General features: G+C 35.8%; 1 protein-coding gene across 46 annotated transcripts in view; it reads left to right on the top strand.

Moving 5' to 3' along the window:
- Nucleotides 1–25,006, top strand: part of EYA4 (EYA transcriptional coactivator and phosphatase 4) — a 147,998-nt gene that overhangs the window by 40,823 nt on the left and 82,169 nt on the right. Inside the window, exon 1 of one of the 46 annotated variants that reach the window (XM_085543617.1) lies at nt 18,544–18,817. The exons of 40 other annotated variants lie outside the window; for them this stretch is intronic. The gene's annotated coding sequence lies outside the window, so the exon portion shown is untranslated. Of the gene's footprint in view, nt 1–18,543; nt 18,818–25,006 lie in introns of those variants that run through there. 5 more of the 46 variants (XM_085543616.1, XM_085543623.1, XM_085543619.1 and 2 more) reach the window with 5 other exon arrangements.

Here is a 25,006-nt window from a genome sequence, read left to right as displayed (position 1 = left end):
TGCCAGAAGGAGAGGAAAAATCTTTAGTTGTTGTTTAGAAAGTTAAGTACTCTTGTCATAGAAAGCAGGCTTGTCTCACCTGATTTTAGATGTTTACAGTGAAGTTGTTTGTGTCTAAGATGTTTACTCTGCCCCTCCCTTTAGAGTCAACTCAGAGTTTAGTCTGACTTGTTTTAGACATTGCTTTTCAGTGAGAAAGATTGATCCTAAAAACGCCTGCTTTTGTGCCTCTGTTTATAAGGAGAATGTGGATGTCCACATTAAGTATGGCAGTCAACCCTAGATCTAGGATGGCACTCTGTTCTCTAGGCAATTATTTGAGCGTAACAATGACAATCAGCATTGTGCATAGCCAGATGCTGGTGTCTTTGGTGTTCTCCACAGCTAAATGTAAGATAATAACTGTGATTGACAGCTTCCCAATTGTTTAGCTTCAAAAATGGATAATGGTGGTTTAAAAAAAAAAGCTAGAGAAGAGCTGTCAGTTTTCAAGATGAGACGCTTCTGGCTTTGTGCAGAAGCAAAGCTATAACACAGAGCTATGGCTCTGCTAATCAGTTGGGGTTTTCAGTGCAATTTTAGATGTTTACATGTACTAGTCTCACTCTTGATACCTTTCTCACTTTTCCATATTGTACTCTGCCCTAAGTTTCTGACAATAAATGCTACTGTGATTTTACATATAGATCTAAAGCATTTGGTCGGTGATGAAGGTGGTATATGTCTGTATGTGTGTCTGTCGTCGGTTTACTTTTTTTTTTTTTTGCATTCTCCTGAGTTGTGGGAATTGAGCATCCTGTGTGTTATATTTCTTGCTTTATGCCAGGCAGACTGAAAACTTACATATGGATATATCTGTTGCAGGCCATCCTTTTTCCATGAGATTGCAGAACTCACTCCCAATCATAAAACAAAGAAGTACTGCCAACTGGCTTGGTGACTCCTAGTTGAGAATCCAAGACATAGAGAGAGAACTGTATCACTGATCTAGCTGGTAAACATCAGCTTAACAACCAAGCCTGTTTCATCTTTTCAGCATTTCTCATGGGGGATAATATTACAAACTTCTTTGGCACCGCCTTCTTAAAATTCCATATCGCATATCTGTAGCCCAGAAAGTGAATTAGAGTTTAAGGTTAAGTTTAAGGTTCTTTCCAACTCAGGATATTCTATGATTCTACAGTCTGTAGAAAACTTTTCCATGCTGAAGAAGAACTTGCATCTCTAGAAGCAGTCCTTGCTGTGAACAGAATGGAGACTTGGGCTATGCATTCTTCTCTCAGCCTGATGTATTCAGGTGTTGTTTGTTGTCATGAACTTTAACATATTTGTGCTTTTGTTACATTAAACTCTATTTTGTGAAAGCAGTAATATGCAGCAGTTTAGAAGTGGGCAAAAGTAGCTGCCTAATAATAGCACCATTAGCCTACAAATGCACACATCTACATGGCGTACTTTTATATTTCAACTAATACTTTATATCACTACTTGGCTTCCTCGCTGCTCTTTGCTGTTTGTTCTCTGTCTTAAATAACCAAATTAGCTCACACTTTCTGGCCTTTTTCTAATAGTGCTCATTCACTCATAGTTGATATTCCACTGTCTGCTTAATTTCTCACTTTCATTCTTAGAAGCTTTCATTGGTAATCCAGGGAGAAGTTTTTTGTTTTGTTTGTTTGTGATGGTTGGGTTTTTTTGTTTTTTTTTTTTGTTGTTTGAACAAGCAAGACAAAACTTGCCTAGCATTATGGAAAGGGAAAAAGGGAAATGTAGTACAGCCAGGTATCTCCTGATACCGAGGACATTTTTTCTGTTCTGTCACTGATTTTATTAAATCCCTAGACACTGACTGGAAATTCAAAGAAATTTTCTGTAAACCTATTTAAAATATTTTATAGCTATCTCAGCTGCTTTGTGATACTGAGCAGCTTCTTAAAATACTGCCTCACAGGTACAGCATTTAGTGATCTTTTTTTTACCAGATTTGAAGCTGATCTCATCCTTTCTCATGCCACACACCAATGCACAACGGGTGCCTGTCCCACCTTATCTCAATTATATTTCAGTCTGTGTGCCTTGCTTGTATAAAATTGGTAGAAATCAGTTAAGAAATTTAATTTCTCAAGTTAGGACTAAACCATTGTAAATCTGTGTCATCATCAGCGTCTTTTAAAAGATGGCACACGTGGTGACATCTGGGAGCCAATTCATCATTTAATTAAATTATGCTGTAATGAAATCTGCCTTAATGAGATTAATTTTAATTATTAATCAGGAGCTGACATAGGCACAAGGTACCATAAATAATAAATGGAAGCTGTGTCTGCTCTCTTTCTGAGAAAGGACCTACTTTAAAACAGCAGTGCTCTTCATGAAGCTGTGGTAGTTAGAAGCTTTTTTTCTTTTTCTTTTCTTTTGTTTTTGTCTAAACACTACCACAATTGCTATTGTGTTGTGATGAGTTTGGTGTCTGTTTCAAACTTAGAATATTTATCCCTGTACGTGGAATAACTGCTGATATTTTAATATTTAATTGAATTCAGACATTACATAACCAGTCATTTCATTATTCCAGAAGTTAACTTTTCTTTGCATGCATTACAATAGTAGAGTTAATTTTTAATGTATATTTTAGAAATACGTACTGTAGGTTTTAATTTAAGACAGTGCCTGTTATGAGCAACTCTTCAGCTCATCCCTGGTATCACACCAATGTTTTCATGTATGCATGTGTTCACATACATACAGTATCTTCCTTGTTTGGCTGTAATGTCCATCTTCATGTGAATTGCATGACTGTATTATGAGTGCTTTTTATAAGGACTTATGTGACTTGAACATAATATAGATTTATCTGCAAAGTATGGCTGGCACAGGAGAAATGATCCTTTTGAGCACCAGCCATAAATACTGTGAGCCTTTTCATGATCGTCTTACACATGGACTGAACTCTTCTGCCTTTATCTCCATCAGCATGCAGAATACCTCTGTGCTCTCACTTGCCAAATGCAAACTAGCTTCACAAGGCTCAGGCTCTTATTATGAACATTGTGGTTCTTTCAGCTATCATGTTCTTCAGTGGCGTAGAGCACTTCTCTCACAAGCATTTCACAGTTTTATTGGTAGTGCTGACTGGAGGTAGTATGGAATTCATTTGCCACTTTTCCGTGAGCTTTTCTTCCTACAAACCTGCATGAGTAGGTGCTAACTGTCTGTTTCCTAGAAAGTAAAAAGAGATTATTTTTATTCAAGATCTCTATACTTGCAGTTATTTAATAGGAAGTGATTCCATTTCTTCTTCACTCTTAAATACATATAAACATACAGTTACAGTATATGGACCTTATTATAGTATTATATTGTCTGTAACATACAGTTGTAAGAGTAGAAAGATCTAGAAATCATAGATTGAAATGACTTATCATTTTAGCACAGCTGAAAATTACTTGTAATGGCAATTGTATGTGCCTCTTAACTATTAGCAGGTACTGAGGTTTTTTTGAGAGGACTGTTTTCACTCTTTGTCAGCTTTCTGTAGATTCTTAGTGCTTGATACTGTTTGTAGAATACAGTGGTGACTGGACTGTTTGTTCTGTGGACCTTCTGATACAGGATTACAGTATGTTATGAATGTTACAAATAATTTCAGTATGCCATACGAATCACTATTATTGTTATATATATATTATGTATATATATATATATATATATATATATATACACACACACATATTTGTAAAAGTTTAATTATAGGAAGAAACATATTTGGCTTACTTCAAAAGTGACATACCAAGATGAATAGGAAAAATCACCAAAGCTTAAAGCATGCCAAATTCTTGATTTATTCCCTTCCCGTATTTTTACTAAATCAGAGCATTGAAATTTGTTGGATCATGATTTTACCAATTTCTCAGTGTATACAACATATAATATTTACTTTAGTATATGTGATTCAAAATGAACTAATGATCCAGTAAGGCTCTTACCTCACCAACTCCTTTCTTATGCAATATTAAACAATGCAGTAAAGAATTAAAATACTTGTTTTAGAATTATCTCAGGAGGTGGCTAATCATCATCTGTGTGAATTTCCAAAAGGCAGGAGCATTCTTCTAAGGATATTCAAGAGGTTTATAAGAAGAGAGCTCATCAGAATTGGAAACAAGGAATGGCAGGGTCAAGAAAGAATTCAACAGCATCATGGGGGGGGAAAAATTCTACAATGAAAACAGAACAAAATGCTTTAAAGTTTAGAGATTCCACAATTAGCTGACAAATTCCCTTGGTTAGGGTTCATTGATTAGTTCATAGAATCATGGAATGTCCTGGCTGGAAAAGGACCATAATGATCATTTAGTTTCAAACCCCTTCCATGGGCAGTGACACCAACCACTAGACCTGGCTGCCCAGAGCCACAACGGTGCTCAACAACTGCTGGAGAAATAGCGAGTGCTTTGGGTAAATATCACCATGTTACTTCCTAGTAACAAGTTTTTCCTGTCTGGTTACTTTCAATATCTGCTAAAGGTGGGATATTGATCTCACTGCACTTCTTGTTATCTTGCACAGATCTCATATGTTCTTTAAGACCTGGAAATGGCCCAGCACCATTTGCTGCAGTATCTCATAATTAGTACTAATGCCAGAACAGAAGATGTTGGTGCTATACTTTTTGCCTTTCACGGAAATGAATATCCTGATATGTGTACAAGCTTAGAAACTTTCTGTTGCCTGAGATTTGATTAGAAAATGAAGACTTTTTTTTGACAGTAGAAAAAATTACATTAGATTGGATCATGCCTGAGAAGATTCTTGAGTATAGTGCTACTGTGATCTCCCAAGCACGACATGCTAGCAAAGCATGTCCTGCTTACTTATCTAAATTTCTTCCCTGCTATGAAACAATGAAATTCATCCTTGTGGTTTCCAGTCCTTCTGTAACTGAGTCCCCCTGAGAAGTTTCACAGGATCTGGCTTCGTGCCTCCCCCTCACTCCAGAGTTTCTCCTCAGCTTTGTTTCTGACTTCTGCTGTATCAAGGTAACCCCTGCTGACTCAGCCTGACTGGAGTGAACAGATTTTATTAAATGTTATTTGTGTGTCCCTGCTTTAATTCTGGAAATTTTGTGTGACCCACACTTCTAGGACAGAGCATATTCATTTGGGATCTGCATGAACCTCCAAACAGAATATCTCATGCCTTACTACAGGGGTACATGGCAGTAACTTCCATGGTGCTGGCCAGTCTGTCCATGTTGTCACTGTGTTCTATTAAAACCCTGGACAATCTGTGGAGAGCAAAATGTTCCACTATTAGCAGCCAGATTTTTTGACCTGTGTTAGGTGAGTTCCTACACACATCTCTGCACTGCAGTCAAACTCTAAGTTGGTGGTGTTCTTCAGGAGGTAATCCAAAATGCACTGATGCATAGAGGAGTCTTCCAAGTAACTGCTGTAGGCTTTGGAATGAGCTGAGTATTATAACGTAGGCTGGAAGCATTCAAAAGAGACAGCGTTTTTAGCACACACACACTGATGTGTTAGAAGGATTCATTATTCAATAGCCTATGTAGAATATTTTGTTCAACAGCTGCAAGTAAAATATTACTACCCAGTCAGAAAGGAGAAAATGTGCTTCTGGCATGGGGCTGTGGCAGATGTTAGGAAATCTGTTTCTGAGGGTGTGTGTTTGCAATGCTGTCTTCTGAGCCAACTCATTTCTAGCTTTGAATGAGAATTTTTGCAAGGTTTCACTGATCTTTGGATTTATTTTTGAAGCTTTTCATGTTCAGTCCAGCTTCTTCTAGACATATTCAACAGAATACAGACTGAAGAGTAATACTGGCTAGTTCTTATATACTTAACACACCATTTTATTCCTTCAGAAAATGCATACTGAGATCTGGACAAATGTTTAATATTATTCAGTTGCAAAATTAAACCATGTCCAGTTGGACATTATCAATTTGTAAGAGCACAGCTTTCTAGAACATTCTGGTAGTCTTCTGAATAGGACAGCCATAATACTATGCAGATCACTAATAGCATTGGCTCAAAGTCAAAACAACACCCATGCAATTAACTTAGCCTGTCCTTCACTGCTTAAAAATATCTGTTCCCGGTTGTAGGTGTTAATGAGGCAACAGTTCCCCACAGTTTGTAGGTGCACATAAGCCTTGTGCATCTGGACTTGACTCTTTATACTGTTTTCAGTGTTCCAAAGTCCTAGTTAATTCCTACTGAGTTTAAAATATCTCATTTGAAACCATGTTTTCAGTAAGCTTATCACTCTTGCATGCTGATCTGTTTCTGATCTGATTGGGCCTGTGTCTGTCCTATAATTGGTTTATCCACATTTCCTTATGTATAAATGGATAAGGAGATCTAAGGCGAGATATCTAACTTGCCAAGAAATTGGAATTTGTAAGTTCAGCCAATCTAGATTTCCACTCACTTTCTGATGTGAATGTAAATTGGTTTTGGTCATTAATTAACATACCAACGAGCCAGAAGAAGGCATAAGATACTATAGGAGTGGATAACTAATTTATTAATATATGCTCCTTTTAGTTTATTTCCTGTTTAGCCTCTCCCCTGACCATTCAGTTTATCAGCAATACCGATACAAGCTAGCTAAAATGTTTTCAATAATTCAAATTCACCAATAATGCATACAATTATGTAATTTTAAATTTGTGTATGAAAGTGGATCTAAATATCCCTGATTTTAATTCTAGGTTCACTCAGTTTTGTCATAAAACCTATTTTAATGGCCCAAGACTCAAGAGATCAAAAAATCAAACTAAAAAGAGAAATTTGTCCTTGACTGTTCAGAGAATGCTGAGTCTGGTCTATGAAATGTGGTAGATCTGCTCTTGATGTCAGTAATGAAAGAGCAGGCCTGAAGAATAAGTCTTGTTCAAGGTTGCTGAGAAGTAATTTAAGTCATTCTTCTTCCTAGAGTTGCCTGGTTTAAGTCTAAGTGATTTTATTCACCAGTTATAATGCTGATTCAAACCAGCCATCAAATATAAAGTCTTTATCTTGGTTTTTATTGGTTTTCATTAGAAACCTTCATTGTTACTGACAGTATAATCATTGCATGTGGAATTGTCTTACATGACATCTGAGAAACAAGTATTTCAGGAAATAAGTGACTTTTAAAGTCATAAATAATTATCATATAAATCTCAGTTTAAATTTGGTTAAAGATAAATATTTATTTATTTATTCCTTTGTAGAAATTTAAATTAGAACTCATTATTTGGATCACTCCACACTGAATCCAAATCAAAATTCCACCCAAATGCAGAAAAACAGCATTGAACGTGTCATTGAAATAAAACTACTCTAAGTGTTTTGAAAACATAAAATTATTTTAGTGCAAGTCTAAAGAATTTATTATGCAAGAAAATTATAAATCATAATTACAAAATGAACAAGTCATCGCAATGGGACCGATTTTCAATACTGGCTGGGCATGTTGAGGTGTGGAAAGGTATACAGAAGGATTTTATAATGTAACAAGTAGAATTAATTGGTGGCCTCTAAAAAAAGAGATTTAATTGAGAATTAGGTTTCTTCCTGCTTGGATGCCTTTGATACTACTGTATAAAACAATAAAAAAGACTTCAGAAATTCTTAACTCTGATAGAACTCAGCTTTTCTTACTTTGTTATTTATGGTTTCAAAAAGTGAAAATTTACTGTTGGTTTTTTTTTTCATTACTTAGTTGATTTTTTTTTTATACTAGAATGATAAAAACCTGGATTTCTCTTTCTAAGAAAACTGAAACTATCTAGGAAAACCCATTTCTTTTGCAGACAATTTCAAAATATTTATGAGAAAAACAACTGACAAGATTTTCTCCATTGTATATTGTAAAAGAATGGCTTGTAGAGTATGTTATTATTCTATCGTTTAGCTTTTTAATCTTGAATTATACTTAAAGGTTTTTCTTTCTATGTACTTGACAGCTACATACTCTTGTCTCACAGTGTTAGATGAAAGGCATAGTTAACATTTTCCAAATCCTAAGGTTTAAATGTTCATCCACACATTCTTCTGAAACAGACTATCATCTCTTGCTTATAAATGATTTTCTGCATTCTGTTGAGATAATAGCTTCTACATGCTTCTTATGGTGCCGGAATTTTTTTATGATCTTCTTAGTTTATTCTTGATGCATCTTCAGGTCCTACTTGTGTTCTTTTAACATTAAGTAACTCTGAAACAACATTTCCCTTTGCACTTGCAAAACTTGCTTAACCTAGTAATCTGTGGTCATAACTCCATTTTTATCAATATGGTAAATCTTATTACAGAAGCCAGAAGTTTAGATTTTGTTTAACGGAAAAATTGTGTCAACTTCAAGGCTTCAGTGCTGGGCTTATTAAATCTTTGGTTAGTCTACAGGTCTGTCCATCTTTTTAGGTACAGTAAAACTAGAGTTCACTGCACTGCTTCAAGCATCAAAATTTCCATGGATTTTAAAGGAACCATAGTCAGGTTCATGCCTCCTAGCTCTGTGTTGAGGCACCCAAGCTAGAAGTCAGCTGGTGGAGAGATCTGGCCTCTGCAACAGCAAACTGGGAATTGGTCTTCCAAGTTTCCCTGTGGAAGAGTCTCTGTACTGAGTGAATACCTGAAATAGACTGTTCATTTCTCTTAACTATTCAGAAAAGGAAAAAGGAGTAAAGTTATGCTGTAGTTCCCTAAAACAAGACTTCATACAAAATCTTCATTGATTACCCTGTGTCCACTGTTGAGACTCTCCCAGTCTTCCTGTGCTGCCTCTCAGAGGGAGGGAAATCTTCCCCATGTATTCAATTCTGTTTGTTCAACCTGCTGTGGGTTTGGAAGAATTGAAGAAATTAGATATGGGAAACAGAAATTAATAAAGACATTTGGAAACCCAACACTTCTTCATGGACTGAGGAAAACTGAGTTGACAGACGAGTCCAAAAATACCCATGCAATAATGAGTAGAAAAGGGACTATAAGTCAAGTGCTGCAATTTAGGGAGTATTGAGAGAAACTGAAATGTATTTCTGACTAATAAAATGAATATTTTTCTAGCAACACATAATAAAGATTTGGAATTCACTGCCGCTAGAGAGAACAGAAGCTAAAGCCTGTGTTTTTTGCTTGACTCAGATTATTTCACAGAAAAAGAGACTATCCACAACTGCTAGTTACTTTTTCTTTGGTTAGATAAAGATGTGTATTTCACACACAAAGAAACTGTGTAGAGGTGGGACTGAACTCCTTGTACAGGCAGGTTATTCCATTACTTCAGTGAAGAATGGAGAGTGCTCCTGTATTTACTTTTATAATAATCAGTAATGCCCCCTTCCTGAAATATGTCATTGTATACTATATAACTCAAAGATCTCATCTGGTAATCTAATTCATAACGTAGTCTCAAGGCAGAGATACCATGGTTGATAACTTCCAAACTGAGCTACTAGCCAGCTCTGGAGTGCAGCACGCACAGGGAAAAATGATTCCCTCTTCTGCTGCCAATTTGTCTCTGCTCTACTTCCAAGTAGATTGTGTGAGAAGGACTTAACTTATAACTCCTTTTCTTTCTGCCCTATCCTTCTGAGCATTCATTTGATATATATTTGTATTTATATATATATATATATATATCATATGTGTGTATATATATATATACTTTATATATATATTTTTAATTACATACTTGAAGCTTTCTTTTATTTCTCAGTTCTTTTAACGTAGTGCTTGGATGATCACAGCATGGACAGAAAGCAAAACTGCAGTTATATTTAGTAACAGGGTACTATTTGATTGGGCTCTGCCTCTGTCCAGATGTGACTCTTTTGGACCAATTTGGAAAGAACTTCACGTACGTTGTTTTGGCAGCCAGTTATGTCATGCACTCTGAATATGACAGAAGTTTTCTTGTAGTGTAGTAACAGTTCTTTACTTTGGTTTGTTGTTTTAGTTACTAGCCTGCATATTTGCTCCCTGCTGTACAGCACAAGATATTTCAAAGATTTCTTAGTATTTTCTCATAGTCCCTTGAATTCTAGCTAAAGTTGGTGACGTTTACAGTGGATTCATTTTGACTGTGTGCGTTGTTTTAAATCAGTGGTGCAACATTTTTATGCACTGTTTATGTACTTTAATATCTCAGTGTATTTGTAGCTCTCTAGAATTAAAGGTACTGAGTAAATCTTATTTCTAATTGTATTACAGTATGACTTTTTCCATTTTTAGATCAGCAATGAATTACAAATATAGGAAACAGAATAGACCTGAAATATCATGCAGAAATGTAACAGCCATGTTCCAGTGCAATTTGAACAGTGCTTTACATATATACCCAACTGTACACTGGATAATCTTATTAAAGCCAATGAAATAATTCACACGTGAAGAAGTTTAAGCATGTACTTGGGTTTTTTTACAGTTTGTGTCTGGCTGGAGTAGAATAGAATACTCTCACTGGCACAGAAATCCACAATGTTAAAAAAAACACTGTGCTTAAATATGGATCTTTAAAACACTTTACTGTGTTCTAAAAATGACCATACTAAGTTGTGTCTGAGAGAGATGAAAAGGCTTTATCTGTACTTTGCCAGTGACCAAATGACAAAATGCCAAATCACTACACCACCTTCAAAGCTAAGATGAATTGCTTTGGCATGCTGCAAGAAAATACCATTATTACATTTTGCCTCTATTCTCTTAAGACTTAGTGCTTGCTTTCCAGCTTGGACAGAAATTTTGTTCACCTGCACAAGTAACTAGGATTGCCTCAAATTCTTTCATTTTGTGTGTATTTCAGTTCACTTCTCTATAGAAAACTTCATAGAAACTTCTACATTTTATTCTCAGTTTTGTCAATGTACTATTTGATTATTGGAAATAGTTAAAAGCCCTGCTGGAGAAACAGTATGCCAAGTTCCTTGTTTAGTCAGTAATATGTTATTAAAGATGTGTCTTTGGGAACTTGATAGCTTCAAAACAAAATGCTATAGAGTTAAAATTATTGCTGTTTCCTTTCCTTTTTTTTTTGTTTTGTTTTTTTTTTTTGTTTGTTTGTTTTTTTTTGTTAACCATTTTGAAGCACTTTATAACTAATATCTCATAATGGTGACAGAAAGATGATTTCACTAAAGCTTCTGAGTTGTGCCATGAAATACTATGATTTGTGATATTTTATTCTTTGCTTACATACACAAATCCAAATAGCATGCAGAAGTGGCTTATTGCATTTCATTCCAGAAAAGGAGATTGTGATTTTAAACCAAGTAATTCTTCCTAATGCTTGTGGTGATGTTGAAAAATTGATTATGATGATGGAGGGTGTATGCTCTCCAGCACTAGTCACTTGTAAGTTGATCCACCTTTGAAGTTGCAGTAAAACCTCTGAAACACTATATTTTTTAGTAGAGTGGTGTTGAAATCTGTATCCTGGTCCAAATTTTGCTCTCACAACATTGAAACACCATTAACTGTAACGGAATTTCAAGTCTGATTGAAGAGAGCTGAATTCAGCAAATTAAAACTTTATACATAGAAATAACTGGTGAAATACAAAGACGGGCCAAATTTTGGTAGAATGTGATGAGTAGTTTTAGATTTACACTGCAGTAGAGTATTGTCATAAGTGGATATAAATATAATTGTGTTTTTAATTTTAAATCTGCATGTTTGGAAAATACTACAAGATACTTATGAAGTAGTAAGGAAGTAGTAAGGAATTTTAAGCCATTCTACAAACTTAACAGTCTTGTCAAGTTTAGCAGGTGAATGGTTTAACACAAGGCTCTTTGATAAAGCTGTCTGTGGAATCCAAAAGACTCTTGGTTATTTTGGTGCATCCTACACCAAACTGATGAGCTCAAAATATGAGAACAAATTATGCACCCACACTTAGAGTTGAATATAATAGCTTAAAGCAAAGGGTGTACTTAATAAATTTACAAAGAGGGTAGTCTGTGTTTTGGTTAAGTAGTAGGCTGTCACTGAAAGAAAAAGGAATAAAAGCATGTAGTGTAGCACAGCAGAAAAAGGAGCAAGCTGCTGAAAGCTGGATATAGAGATGTCACTTCCTCCCTTTGCAGGCTGTGAAATTCTTTGAAATTCCCACTGGTAAAGCTGCCAACACAAACAAAGGAGAAAAAAAAAATGAAACTTCCACGCAACTTCTCCTTTGATGCAAAAAAAGAACAGACATTCAGAGGAATGAATTTAACACAAAACTTTTGGAAGCATTATGGGAAAAGCACGAAGGTCTTACCCTAAAGGAAGAAAATGTGTAACAGTTTAATTAATTATATTAAAATATCGTTAGAGCTGTGTTTCTGAAGAAAGAATGTTTTTAGCAAAAGTTGCAACTTAAAATGTGGAATGCCCAGATGTTACCTAGTGAATGTGCGTTCGGAGTACAGGTTCTTTACTAATGCATTGGTGACTCAAGCAAAATGTAACTGTACAGAAGGAGATATAAAATCTTTGTACCAAAATGAGTAGTCATTGACTTTGCTTTTACCCAGATTTCAAGGGACATTTCTGTTAGAGTATCTCCATAAGACCAGGTTAAATGATCCAGCTAGGCTCAAAGTCTGTCTAAAATGTTTATAATCTATATCTTATATAATTCATGCAGTTTTACTACATTAAGTCATTAAGTTTTACTTAAGGCTCCCTTTCAAAGCTTTCATACAATTAAAATCATTTCTATCTAATGTCTTTTATCTAAGATCTTTATCTTTGTTTAGTGTAATTACTGCAAAAACTCTCTTTTCTTTTTTTTTTTTTTCTTTTCTGCTGTAATTCCTTATTTGTACTAATTCATTTATAATGCTCAAATAAATTTATCAAGTGGAATTGGCAGTTTATTTGAAAAAGACAACTGAATTTTATACCATACCTCCATATGAATCTCAATAATGGACATGACCTCAGCTACAATGCTGATTTTTGCTGATCCATTAAAGTGATAATAGCTGAAAGATATTGCTTGCTATTCAAGGGTGTGTCAGCTATTCCTTAATCACTGTGTCTCCCAAGTTAGAAGCAAAACACCATCTTTTCTCTCACGTAGAAAAGCATTTCCCCTACCATGTTAGGCCTTGCTCCAGGCACAAATAAACAGCAGGAGTCCTAGCTCTTTGCCCAGAAAGGTCAGGCTCTGTTGTTGGTGCTGCTCATTGTGCTTGCCCCTGTTTGTGAGTGCTGCCTCTAAATGGTTTCTCTACAGCACCTTAGGAATCTCTGCTTTAGTTCTCAAGTTTGACTTTGCTCTAGTTTTCTGGTGGTGGGGAAGCACCTCCAATTATGGAGGTGCCAGTCAGCTTTCAAAACAGTAAGTTAAAGAAAGGATACAGACCATGCTTTATTTAAAATATGTCATGCCTCACGCCCTCATTTCTGAACATCTGTGATGATACAGCATGTGTTTCTGCATATTACAAATTAGATTACCAGATGGGAAAGGCGGAGAGAGAGGGGGAGCTTGGTCATCTTGCAAAAACAGGAGAAAAGCTGAAAAAAAGTGCTTGGTTCAAGAAATGCAAGGTGTCTGAGCAAATGAAAGAGAGAGATGGACAGTTTTGTTTGCTCAAACTGGATATTACCTAGACTGAAGCCTTAAAATAAGTTGTAAAATGCTAAGACTCCTTTAAGTGTCTTTGAACCCATAAGGATGAAAATGATAGAAAGCATCATCTGCTGATCAGAAGTTCAAGTCAAAAGTTCTCAACATTTCAACCTCTCATTTCTCTCTTTGCTTTCAAGATCTGCTTCAAAAGTTTAACTTCTTGGCTTTCATATAACTATAGTTCTCTCCTGTACTTATTTAAATAAAATGTTTATTTCATTATAAAATAAATGTTGAAGATTATACTATAGCTGACTTTGTAGAGTTTATTAGTACCCATCGCTGAGCACTGATCCTGACTGGAGACCTAGAAAATCTTGTTGGAAAAGCATTGTTTAAAATTATTTTTACCTTCAATGCCTCACGTAAGGTATCATGTGACAGCTTTACTTCAGAAAGTACATCAAAATTCTTTTCACATAATTTGTTCCTTGAACTTGATGTACGTTTTTGAAATATTCAGGATTTTACTTTTTTGTTTTAAATCAAAATATCATATTCTCTTAAAATATCCACTGGAGATGAAATGTAAATGCATTTTGGAGAAAATTTCATTGAGCCCAATGGAAGAACCAGATGAAATTGCTGAGGCAAAAAATACTGTTTCCAATTTTTGACAATTTTATTGTGTCTATGCTATTAATGTTTAAGGTTTAATATCAGAGACTTAATTTTTCAAGACAAAGGCTTGCATTTTACAAAGTTACATACAGAAATAAACTGGAAAATATAATTGTGGAAAAAATATCCGGCAAATAAAGACCTTGATTTATATATATATTTTTAATGTAATTTAAAGTATTTGCATTTTGTTTACAATGTAGAATTCATACATTAATATATACATGTATATATATCTTCTATTACTGCTGCTTGAAAATCTGACGTATTGAAACATCTTAATTTCCTTTGAGTTTGGTAGCTTAGGTGGCTTCCAGTTGTTTATTTATTTATTTATTTGAAATTTCACCACAGTTGTTATGCTTTGGTAACAGTATTAATCACGAAGAAATCACACATCATGGCATCCAGCTGGCATCTGCCCTTTTGTTGTTTTTCTTCTCTGTACCTGAGAATCTGCATTCTGCCAAGGTGAGGTGAACGGAGGGAAGGTAGCGGGGATGAAAACTGAACTCTGAATTGCAAGCTTGTAATTGCTCAGACAGAACATAACAGGGCTTCAGTTTTAAGCAGAGTCTAATAAATACAATGTCACCTATTGGGAGAATTAGTCAAATAACAATGTTTTTATTTATCTCCCTTTTTTTTACAGACAAGCCCTCAAACATGTAGAAAACAATTGTGAAGTGTAATTCAGAGAACAGTTTATTTTCCCTTATGAGCTATGGGGTTTTGTGGAATTTCCTCAGGTGCATTCTGGAGAAAATAAATGAACAAATAGAAAAATATGAAATGATGAAGGCATCTGATAGGGGCTTATAATAAATTTAACTTTAATTTAAATTTCTTGAACATGTGCAGCAGTTCTGATCTTAGAATTTATTTTTTTCCAGCAGTTTGTAGCTTAAAAGTGGAACTAACAAAGGTGCTAAAAGCAGTTGAGCTTGTTTTCTGACACAGTTGGGCTGGGCTATGCTGAGGCACCATTAGAGCAGCCTGGTGAAAGGTTCATACCTTTAGGGCCTGTCATGACCTGTGAGACCCAGTCCCACAGTCAGGGAAACGTGAAGAGGCCCTGAGGTGGGGCGAAGTCACTGCCTTGCACAATTCTAGGGATCAAAGATCCCTCAAACCTTCTTCAAATGCAAGATCGGAATCCACTAAAATATTTATTTGGCATTGAATTTGATCTCTAATTAGGAAACTGTGACCAATCCAAATCTTATAAGCAACCCTTTTTTTCAAGAAGTACCCTCTCCTTCTTGTACTTGTTTGTTATTAGTCGTATCTCTGTATTACTAGTAAGCCACATTGACTCAAAATGTAAAATGGTTGCGATAGCTCTGGGAATGCATTAGACAGGCTTGTTCTGCAGCAACAGAATTGTTGTGTGTTTTTCCATCTAATTTGTCTTGAAGTACTTCACTTAATGTTTTATGAAATCCAGATGGTTAAAAAAGCAAAGAAACTGCAAAATTGTGTTCAAGGGAAGATAATGTTTCCATCGATATCTGAATAAAAGATTACTGCTTACATAAATAAAAGATTTTCCTTTTCTCTGGTTTCTTTATCTAAAAGAAAAGTAGAGAAGAAGTAGAGACTTTTACTTCCCCTGCCATTTTTTAGTAATCTGCAAAGCTATGGATGTAACAGCAACTGTAACTTTCCTTGTCCCGAACAATTTGTGACATTACTGAAAAGGTTAAAAAGTACCTGTGAGCTTTTCTTTTATGTTAGTATTCTGCATATTGCAGTGAACAACACTGTATAAAGCAAACTGCAAAATAAGAAAAATCATTTCAAAGAGAATTCCAGATTATATCTGAAGCAATGTTCATTACTGTGACCCTAAGCCAAATGCTTTCAGATGCAGAATAAGTTAAGAAATTCCAAATATTTCACACTTTCATATTTTTTAAAATGAATACAATTTCTATTCACTAATATCTGCTATATTCTTGTGTGCTTTTCTTATCTCTTGTATGTCTCTGGAGCAGTGACGTAAAGGAAGTGTACAAAGAAACTTCTCGTTTATGTGTCTGTAGAAAGCAGCTCTGCTTTGGTGATTTCAATTTGCAGATGGATCATTTCCTTAGTTAAATTAATTGTTTCCCTGTCTGTCTGAGAAAGAAGGTCTTCTGTAGATGTAATTATATTATCTGATCGTTATTTGACAGTATGATGGTCATTTCTTTGGCCTTTGCATTCTGTGAGCAGAGTAGTGTTGTTCTGTGGCAGCAGTTGGGGAAGCTCATGAGGATGGAAGTGAAGCAGTGAGGAGCTACTGGCAGAAGGCTCCTGCGTACAGAGGTGTACTAAGAGATAAGGGCATGCCCCTAAACTGCCAGGGGAGCCCAAAGCAAAGCCACTGTTCGTCTGCCTGATACTTTGTAAAAAAAAAAAAAGAGAAAAATTTTGTTCCTCAGCTACTCCTGTGACAACTCTCTGCACTTCATAGAGCAGTACCTAAGGCTTTCACAGCAGTAGGGCTTTTTGTTTGTACCTGTCATTAGAGTTAGGGTAGTATGATTAGGTTGTGGTTGGACTTGATGATCTTTAAAGTCTTTTCCAATCTAAGCAATTTTATGTTTCTATGATTTTGGTTTTTCCTTGGCGCCCTTTTCCATGCTGGCTTTTTCCTTTGTTTCCCCCTTTTTAAGGTGAAATAAGCTCACTGTCTATCTTTAGCTAACTTTCACATCTGATGTATTAGTTGTTTCAGTAGTTAAGAATGAGGTTATGCCCAGTGCTAATGTCAAAAACAACATCTGAAAGCTGATTATGTTCTCTGTAGTACTTTACATATGCTCCAATGGGTTTGCATTGTCTAAGAGGTGGGCCTTTATTGTGCCACATAATGCAGTGAAATGAGGATTATTTGGACTTTCAGTGCATGAGATAATAGCAACCGACAGGCACTTGTTTAAGGGCGTACATTGTATTCCCAAGCACAAGGATTTTATAAAAATAAGCAGAATTTCAAAGTAAAAGCTTTTATACTTAAATTTCCTAAATAGGCTTAAGTTCAAAAGAAATAATAATAATAAAAAGGCACTGGAAAATCTGAATGGAAGTCTTTATTAATGGCCCTTACAGTCCTGGCAGTTGATTCTAATAATAAAGTGTGGGACCTGTCAAATGATGGCACAAATATCCTAATCTGAACTGACATGGCTTTCTAGCCCAGTTCATCAATCATGTTTTATTAGCTTTAACAGAGCCAAGCTATCTGTCATTTGGATGTTGTAGTGGTGACAAAAACCGGTGCCGAAAATGTGCTGCAGGTGTAACTTTCACTCAAAGAGAATTTCTGAGCAGCAATCAGGTTCAGTTTGCATGGGGAGAGAGTGCCATCTTCAGTTTCACATCTCCATGTGAAGCACAGCTGAATTTAACAAGTGTTGTCCGATGTCTAAGTGAAGAAGAAAAAAATAAAAAAATAAACACTGTGCTCTTGTTCCCATTTTAAGATACAGTTTATTTAGATTCATTTGTTGTGATGAGTAATTTCTACTGCAATAAAGATATATGAGGTTGAGCTTTGCCTTTTTGGTTTGCAGTGTTGTATAAAGAGATAACAGTTGCCAGCTGGATTGCTAAACGCTATTAGCCAGTAGCATATTGTGTGCGCAAAAATGAGAACCATTGGTCTGTACTTTTGTAAGAGCAATCAATTCCCTGTATTCTTTTGGCATAGAATTGACTTGGTGTTTGCACTGGGGTCCTGGCACTTGACCCGTGTTTTCCTTGGCTCTGTGTCATTTTGCAGCAGAGCTCGAGGACACTCCTCATCTCTTGTTTCCAGTATGTTAACATATTCAAGTAAATATTATCTGGAACAGCCACAAGCATTATCCTTTGGGGGAGTATTTGTAAAATTTTCAAGTCCAGATCAAACAATGGAATCCATCTTTCTTCCTCCTGATTTTTTTATTTGTAAGATGAATGTTTCTGGCAAATTTCTTTCTCTGATCTTTAGACTTTATTTTGTGTGTATTCACAGACAAGGCTAACACCTATAAATATCTGTGTTACTTACAGAATGTATGCCCAGGTAGGGTATTTTAACACTTAATAGGAGCTTGTACAGTAAGGAGCAGATGTGTCACAGCAACAGCAGGCAAGCAGGGATGGGAAGGTGGTTTCATTAAAAGAGCCTTGAGATAAATGCAGCACATTAGATACCCACTGAAAGACAGGAGCTGTTGATGGGGTGACCTCTGAATGCAAGTCATCTTACTATAAACAGAAGGGTGTGGAAAGCCATTGGACAGAGCCAAGCGTGTTTACTATCCAGATCTCCTCTTAGTTAAGTAGCCCGGCTGCACTAGGCTCAGTCTGACAGTTCAGGGAAGAACAAAGTGTCTTCAGTATGTCCAGTTTAAAAAGTTGTAGCCAGCTGATAAGAGAAGAAGCATAGAAAATATGTCTGGACACCTCAGATGCTGAAGAGTGGAAGTTAATTAGTGCCAAACATCACAGACAGTCTTTTTTTCTTTTGTCCTGGAAGGTGATTTCACACATTTGGGGAACTCAACTTTATTCTTCAGAGATAAATGAGGTAAGGTTACGATGGATTTCAATTGGTGATACTGATGCAGTGGTCACTTAGTGATCTGATGGGAAATGCAAGTGGGTATAAGTTGTGTGGTCAGATAGTATTCTGAAAAGCAGATTTTGTTTTCATTTCTGCAGCAGCAGTTTTCAAACTTGTTTTGGGAACGTCATAACTCTCAGTTTTATTTGCTCTGGAGAACAGAAGTTTAGGTTGGGCATTTGTCTCAATCCCTCAAGTACTTTGTTCTTTTTGGGAGCAGCTTATTATTAGCGTGGGAGTTGACCTGTTAAGTGCTGCAAGAAAGAAAAGGTGTTATTCTGTAGTGTGCTGTGAGTATTGCATTTTGTCAAATCTTTAAGCACTTCATTGGTTGTGCTATTTGATTATACTATTCTAAGGGGCATTTAAAGGCTGGTATGTTGAGACAGGTGCCTAGGTATAAGCAGAGTTGAAATTAATTACCCTTAGACTACAAAAGCCGTAGAGGGAAATAAAGTGGTTTAAATTCTCTATTCCATTTGAGTCAATTTAATCAGTTTCTAAATTGATTAGATGTTTGTTTGGAACAAATAATGCTATAGTGTAATTACACTAACGCATCCTTCCTGCTCCCTCAAAGCTGGCTGTACAAAGCTTTCCCTGTATTGTTATGTGTCAGTGACTTCATATTTGAGTCTTACTGCACTGTGAATGTTTCAGACTTTTTAATGGGTTTTGTAATTGCATACTCATTTTCCTAGAAAATAAACTCTGATTAAAAACTTCCTTGCCTGGGGAGTGTGGGAGCACGCATTGCTGTCGCGCTCACATGCTTTCCTCTGCCGCTGTGCTGCTGCCTGGCTGCACTCGGGCTGTTACATGAGCTGGCATCTCCTGCCTAGCTGCCTGGGTTAGCTCCATTCGGGGAGACCTGGAAGGGGCTGCAGTCAGCAGCACTCCATGGTGCTAGGATTGCCAGCAGTGCTCCAAAGAGGAAAGGAAGGGCAGTCTTGCGTGGTCAGTCTTTAAAAAAACAAACAAACAAACCTAAAATACTCATTACTGCTATAGGGAGCTTTAATGTTTAGGGGACATGTTTTGAAAAAAGGTATGATAACTTATTACAGCCACTAAGTTCTTTGATTTTGTTTCTGGGGTCTGGAGAGCAGCAAGCAGCGATATCCAATTACGTGTTTCTTTTCTTGGACTGCTCACTGTTTTCTGAAATGAGCTCCAGCTAAGCAGCTTTTAACTGTCTCGCCACCTTTCTTGCCACTTTAATTTCTTCATCTTCTAAGAGAAAGGTAAAACCTAAAAAGATACGTAAAGTGAGTAACACCTTAAGTTCCTGAATTAAAAACACATTTCTCATCAATATGTGTTTTTCCAAAACAGTTTTGGATTTATTGAACTGCTTAGTGTAACTTGTTAAATGCTGTAGGGAATAAAGTGGCATCAACCTGGTACGAATGTGTAATAATATCAAGGAAAAGAGCTTGAATTTGACTTTGGGGAAATAGCTGCATTTTTGTATGTTCCTACGTGTGAGTCTGCATACAGGGAAGCTCATTAGTCTGCTACAGAAATTAGAAGTCCAGATTAATTTGTAAATGTAAATAGATGAGCATTTGGTAAAATATCTGAGCATACGGTAAAGTAGAGAAAACAAATGAAAAACACAGTGCATGCTATCTGTCTTCAATTTCCATTATTGCCTGTCTTAAAATAATCTTCATTTTCTGCCATTTATTTTGCAAGTAGCGATAATTAAATTTTATTAAAGTTACATATACTTGTGGAGTATGTAAAAAATAATGCTTGACTTAGTTTTAATTTTTGAATTTTTATATTTATTTGGTAAGTGTTAGTTAAAGTTGTTCAACAAATCGTTTCCATATTAAAGAGAGCATGGCTATATTACATTCATGTATAAAAAGGTAGGTGGACTGTTTGCAAATATAACGTTCTAGTTAATTGTTGCTTCCTTTTGTATTTTAAGACCTGCAGTTTCAATTACATTATTGCAAAAATCCCAAAATACACATTTCTGTGGTAGTCTAACAGGAAACATATCCCATGCAGTTAATTCCCGCAATATTTAATTTAGTGCAATAATTAATAATTGCCCTGACTTAATACACAATTCAACAATATTCAATTGCATGCAAATATCTGAAGAAAATGTGAAGATTTTAAAAAAGCTGATTTGAAAATAAATTTCATTTTATCTCCAAAAAATTTCAATTAAAAATATATATTGAGAAACCTGAGTTGATTGCAAACATAATTATTGGGGTTTTTTTGTGTGTGGGTTTTTTTTTCTCTTCTTTTTCTTTTTTTTTTTTTTTTTTTTTTTTTGCATTGGTTTGAGTGGTAGGAAGTATCCTAGAATATTAGAATTTGCATATAAATTTAGCTCAAGTTAATTGAATATCTGGTTACTAAATATGAAACAAATGTTTACTGTGTGCTCTTGTAATTAATTGGTAATTGTTCTTCAGAACTAATTTCAGGAATTAAAAGCCAGTAACAGAAATTTACAATTATATAACTCTGATCATATGGCATAACTGAAATTAAAAAGATTGGAAGGGGAAATAACTTGAAGCATTTTCACATGAATAGGGATTCTGTTTGTATTATTATATACTGTTATTTACACATGTGCACAACTCTGTTTTCTTGTATGCTTGCACGTTCTTCCTGCCAGGGCTTACTTTCTGGATAGAAGGAATTATCTCACAGTTACATTTTTGGGGCACTTGAAGTATTTGTGTTGCTGGTCCAGGTGAGCTCTGCATTCAATTAGAGCCAGAACTGAGCACCAAACGTAGGCACTCCTCTGAGCGCTCAGAATGTTCGCTCTGCTGAAGCACAGTTTAACTTGATTGATACTTGGATTTTAAAGCAAATAAGGACTAATTTTTGCCTGTGGCAAAAGATCTTTGAAGTTTCATGCTTGCACTGAAGCCGGATTAGCAAAGCGGCAGGACTGTGACTGGGACTGTGACCCTGTTGTGCTTGGCAGGTTGTGATGAATGGGGGAATCTTTCTTAACCTTGTGGCCAAAACATTCCAGTACCGCAGGTTGGGAGGCAGAAGAGAGAAGGGGAGGGGGGGTCAAAAGATGCAGGAGGCTTGGCACGTTTGGGCAGGAGACAAAGGACACTTGCTTGATTGTTTGAAAGAGGGGCCAATGTGCATACTCTTTCCATCGAATATGCCTGGAAAGGCTGTGGGAGAGAGTGTGGCAGATGCCCCACAGTATACTTTCTGACAGTTGACCTTGCTGTATGAAATTAATCCTTCACTATTAAGCTGTCTCCTGCTTTTGCTTTGAATGCTTTCAGAGTTTAGGGAATCTTGCTTGTTATATTCTGCTAAACAAAGGAGCTTTTTAGTTGCAATGTGTATATAGCTATCCAAAATAAACTGGAGGTTCACCTTATTTCAAGTAACTGCCTGTCGGTCAAAGAATTTACTGGAGGACTGCAAATATAAACAAAATGGTATGGATTTAATAAAATAAAATAATTGCTTCTGGAAAGCTAGTTTTACTATTTTGCTCATAGAACATTTTCAAAAGTAAAATATGCATTTTAGAATAGTAATATTAATGAAAAACCTGAAAAAAAAAAATTGGATATGGTAGTCTGTAGTAGTATAAACCAGCTAAACTTTCAAACCTGAAAAAAGAGGTAAAAGTGGCTTATAAAGGAGCTGAATGTAACTTATAAAGGCATATTGTGGTTCTTTTTGTGGCATTCTAATAGCTATGCTATCTCTGATGTTGTCCCCATTGACTAATAATGAAAAGTGTACTATTAGATAATGGCTTAAGATTTATTCATAATTCTCATACTAAAAACACTGCTACTCTGGCTATTGTTAAAATCTATAGTATAAAACAAAAGGATAAAAGAATAGTTAGTAATTTTTAATGCGCTTTCTAATTGTGGCTGGTATTATTTCTTGCATACAAGAAAATGTTGCATTCTTCTATGTAGATAAAATTAATCATTTATCCTTCTATGATTATTATCCCTGTCTACCATTTTAACACTGCAATAGTAACAGGATTTTTAGTGAGCATTGTGTTGCAAGTGTACTTGGAGTTTACCTGTTCATTAATTAATTTCATATACATATATATAAAAACATGTCTTTATGTTTCTTCTAGCAAATTATTTTGCTATGAGTAAGACAATATGATGGCCATAAAGAACTGATTTTCTTATTTTGACCGACAAGTAGTTTGAGCTAGAGAGATTTTTTTTTTTTGCATCCATACACTTGCGGAAGTAGGTCGCCAGGCATTTTGGTTGTCTAATGTAGTTTACTAATGTTACAGCAGCTGCTATAGATTATTGTACAATCTTCAGGGAAGTAATGAGAGAAAAGTGAAATGTGTGGCACAGAAGGATGGTTATCTACTGTATAGGAGACTTAGTAATTTTCAAGGTGGAATATAATGCCTAAACATTTATTGCCTTCATTCTTTACTTCCTTTTTTTTTTTTTTTTCCACTTCCACTTTTTTTTTTTTCTTCTCAGTTTTGAACCTACATTTGAGGGTTTTTTTTGTTGGTTTTGTTTGTTTGTTTTGTTTGTTTTTGTGATTTTTAATGTCATTTGTGTGTATTTTAAGTACATCTTTTTAATTGGAATAACTTCAGTGTGTTGTTCAAAAATACTGTCATTGTACAATTAGCAGATGACTTTATCTTGGACTATTTTCATAGAATAAATTATCTATTTATATTATAATTCATAGATATTCCCAGTTGAAAAGCCAGATATTTATGGCTGAACATCTTTGGTCTGCCACCAGGAGAAAGATCATCATGGGACAGCAGGGCAGTTTTTTGGCTTTGTGTTTTTTAAATTTCATTTGAATACTGTTTTATCTCGATCTCCATCTAATTCCCATCTTCCAGAATGCCTACAGGACTCCGCCAGCTGATAATGGGTAGGCAGATGCTGAGCTAAGATTGTGTTCATGTTACCTGCTCATATTACCATGATTGTCCACCCTCCAACCTGTCTACTAGCTCCATCCACCTGTTGCTGTTTGGCATTAATTGAGTACTCCCCCTCCCCTTCCTCCCCCAGCCTACAAAGGAATATTCACATGCTTGCCTTCTTTATTCTGAGATGTGAATAGTGGGCCTAACCACCATGTTCCGATTTAGACTGCTGGTTAAGTCTTTGTAGCTTTACCTCAAGCCTGATGACTCATTAACTCAGGGAATTCCTTTTGCTAAAAAAGTTAATGCAACACAGCCTCAGTAAGCCATCGCTGCTTCCCTCACTGCTGTTGAAATGAGAGAAACCAATGCAAGCTCGTATGTATCTACGCAGGACTGGGTTATTTCCTGTAGAAGGCACAGTTAGTCAATGCCTTTTGCATTCTCATATCTTTGTATGCGTATACAAATGAAAATCTTTTGGCTTTTCTGGGTTGTGAAGGAAAGCAGTAAATTAGTGTATTGCTTTCTAAAAATATAATCAGTATTCAAAATAGGAATTTAACTTTTTTTTTTTTTTTTTTCCCAAACATATTGTAGTTCAACTGGAGCTGGAGAAGCCAAGAGTCTGGCCTCCTGTTTCTTGAGCCTGACCAGAGCAAATCTATCCAGTGACTAGTTACAAGATTGCTCAATTGAAGCTGATATTTTCGGTGTCATTTCTGCTTAGCTCAGGATGTGGAAGAGAGTTGATTTATTAGATAAGTTAGATAATCTTTTTTGTCAGTTAATAATTATTTATCAGTTGCATTTTCCTGTCTTCCTAGTACTCTTTCACATACAACACTATCTACTCAATGTGATTGTCTATCCTGAGACATAAAGAGTGCCAAAAGATACAGAGTTGACTTGAGCCCACCTTAATAGATGTACTAAAAATTGTAATGAAATCTGAACTGGTCACAAAACATGGTTTGTGATGCTAGACACTGTAGGGAATACACTGATCTCCTGCCTTTCCATCTGTCTGCATTTGCTATGGCTAATAGGAGCCCAGAATTTGAGATAAGACCAACAGTGAAGCAAGCTGGGTAAAAGTGTGTCTGAGAAAAAGAGGAAGTGACTCCTGTGAGTGACTGACTACGATTGGAGGAGGTTGTCTCTACCACATAGAACTGAGCAATTCAAATCTCAGCCTAGGAACTCTGGAACATCAATGAAACAGTCATGTGGCTGAACCCACATAT

The sequence above is a fragment of the Coturnix japonica genome, chromosome 3 (assembly GCF_054131305.1).
Source record: "Coturnix japonica strain WE chromosome 3, WE-NBRP24, whole genome shotgun sequence".
In the NCBI taxonomy this organism is placed as follows: domain Eukaryota; kingdom Metazoa; phylum Chordata; class Aves; order Galliformes; family Phasianidae; genus Coturnix; species Coturnix japonica.
This window is presented reverse-complemented; position numbering and strand designations above follow the sequence as displayed.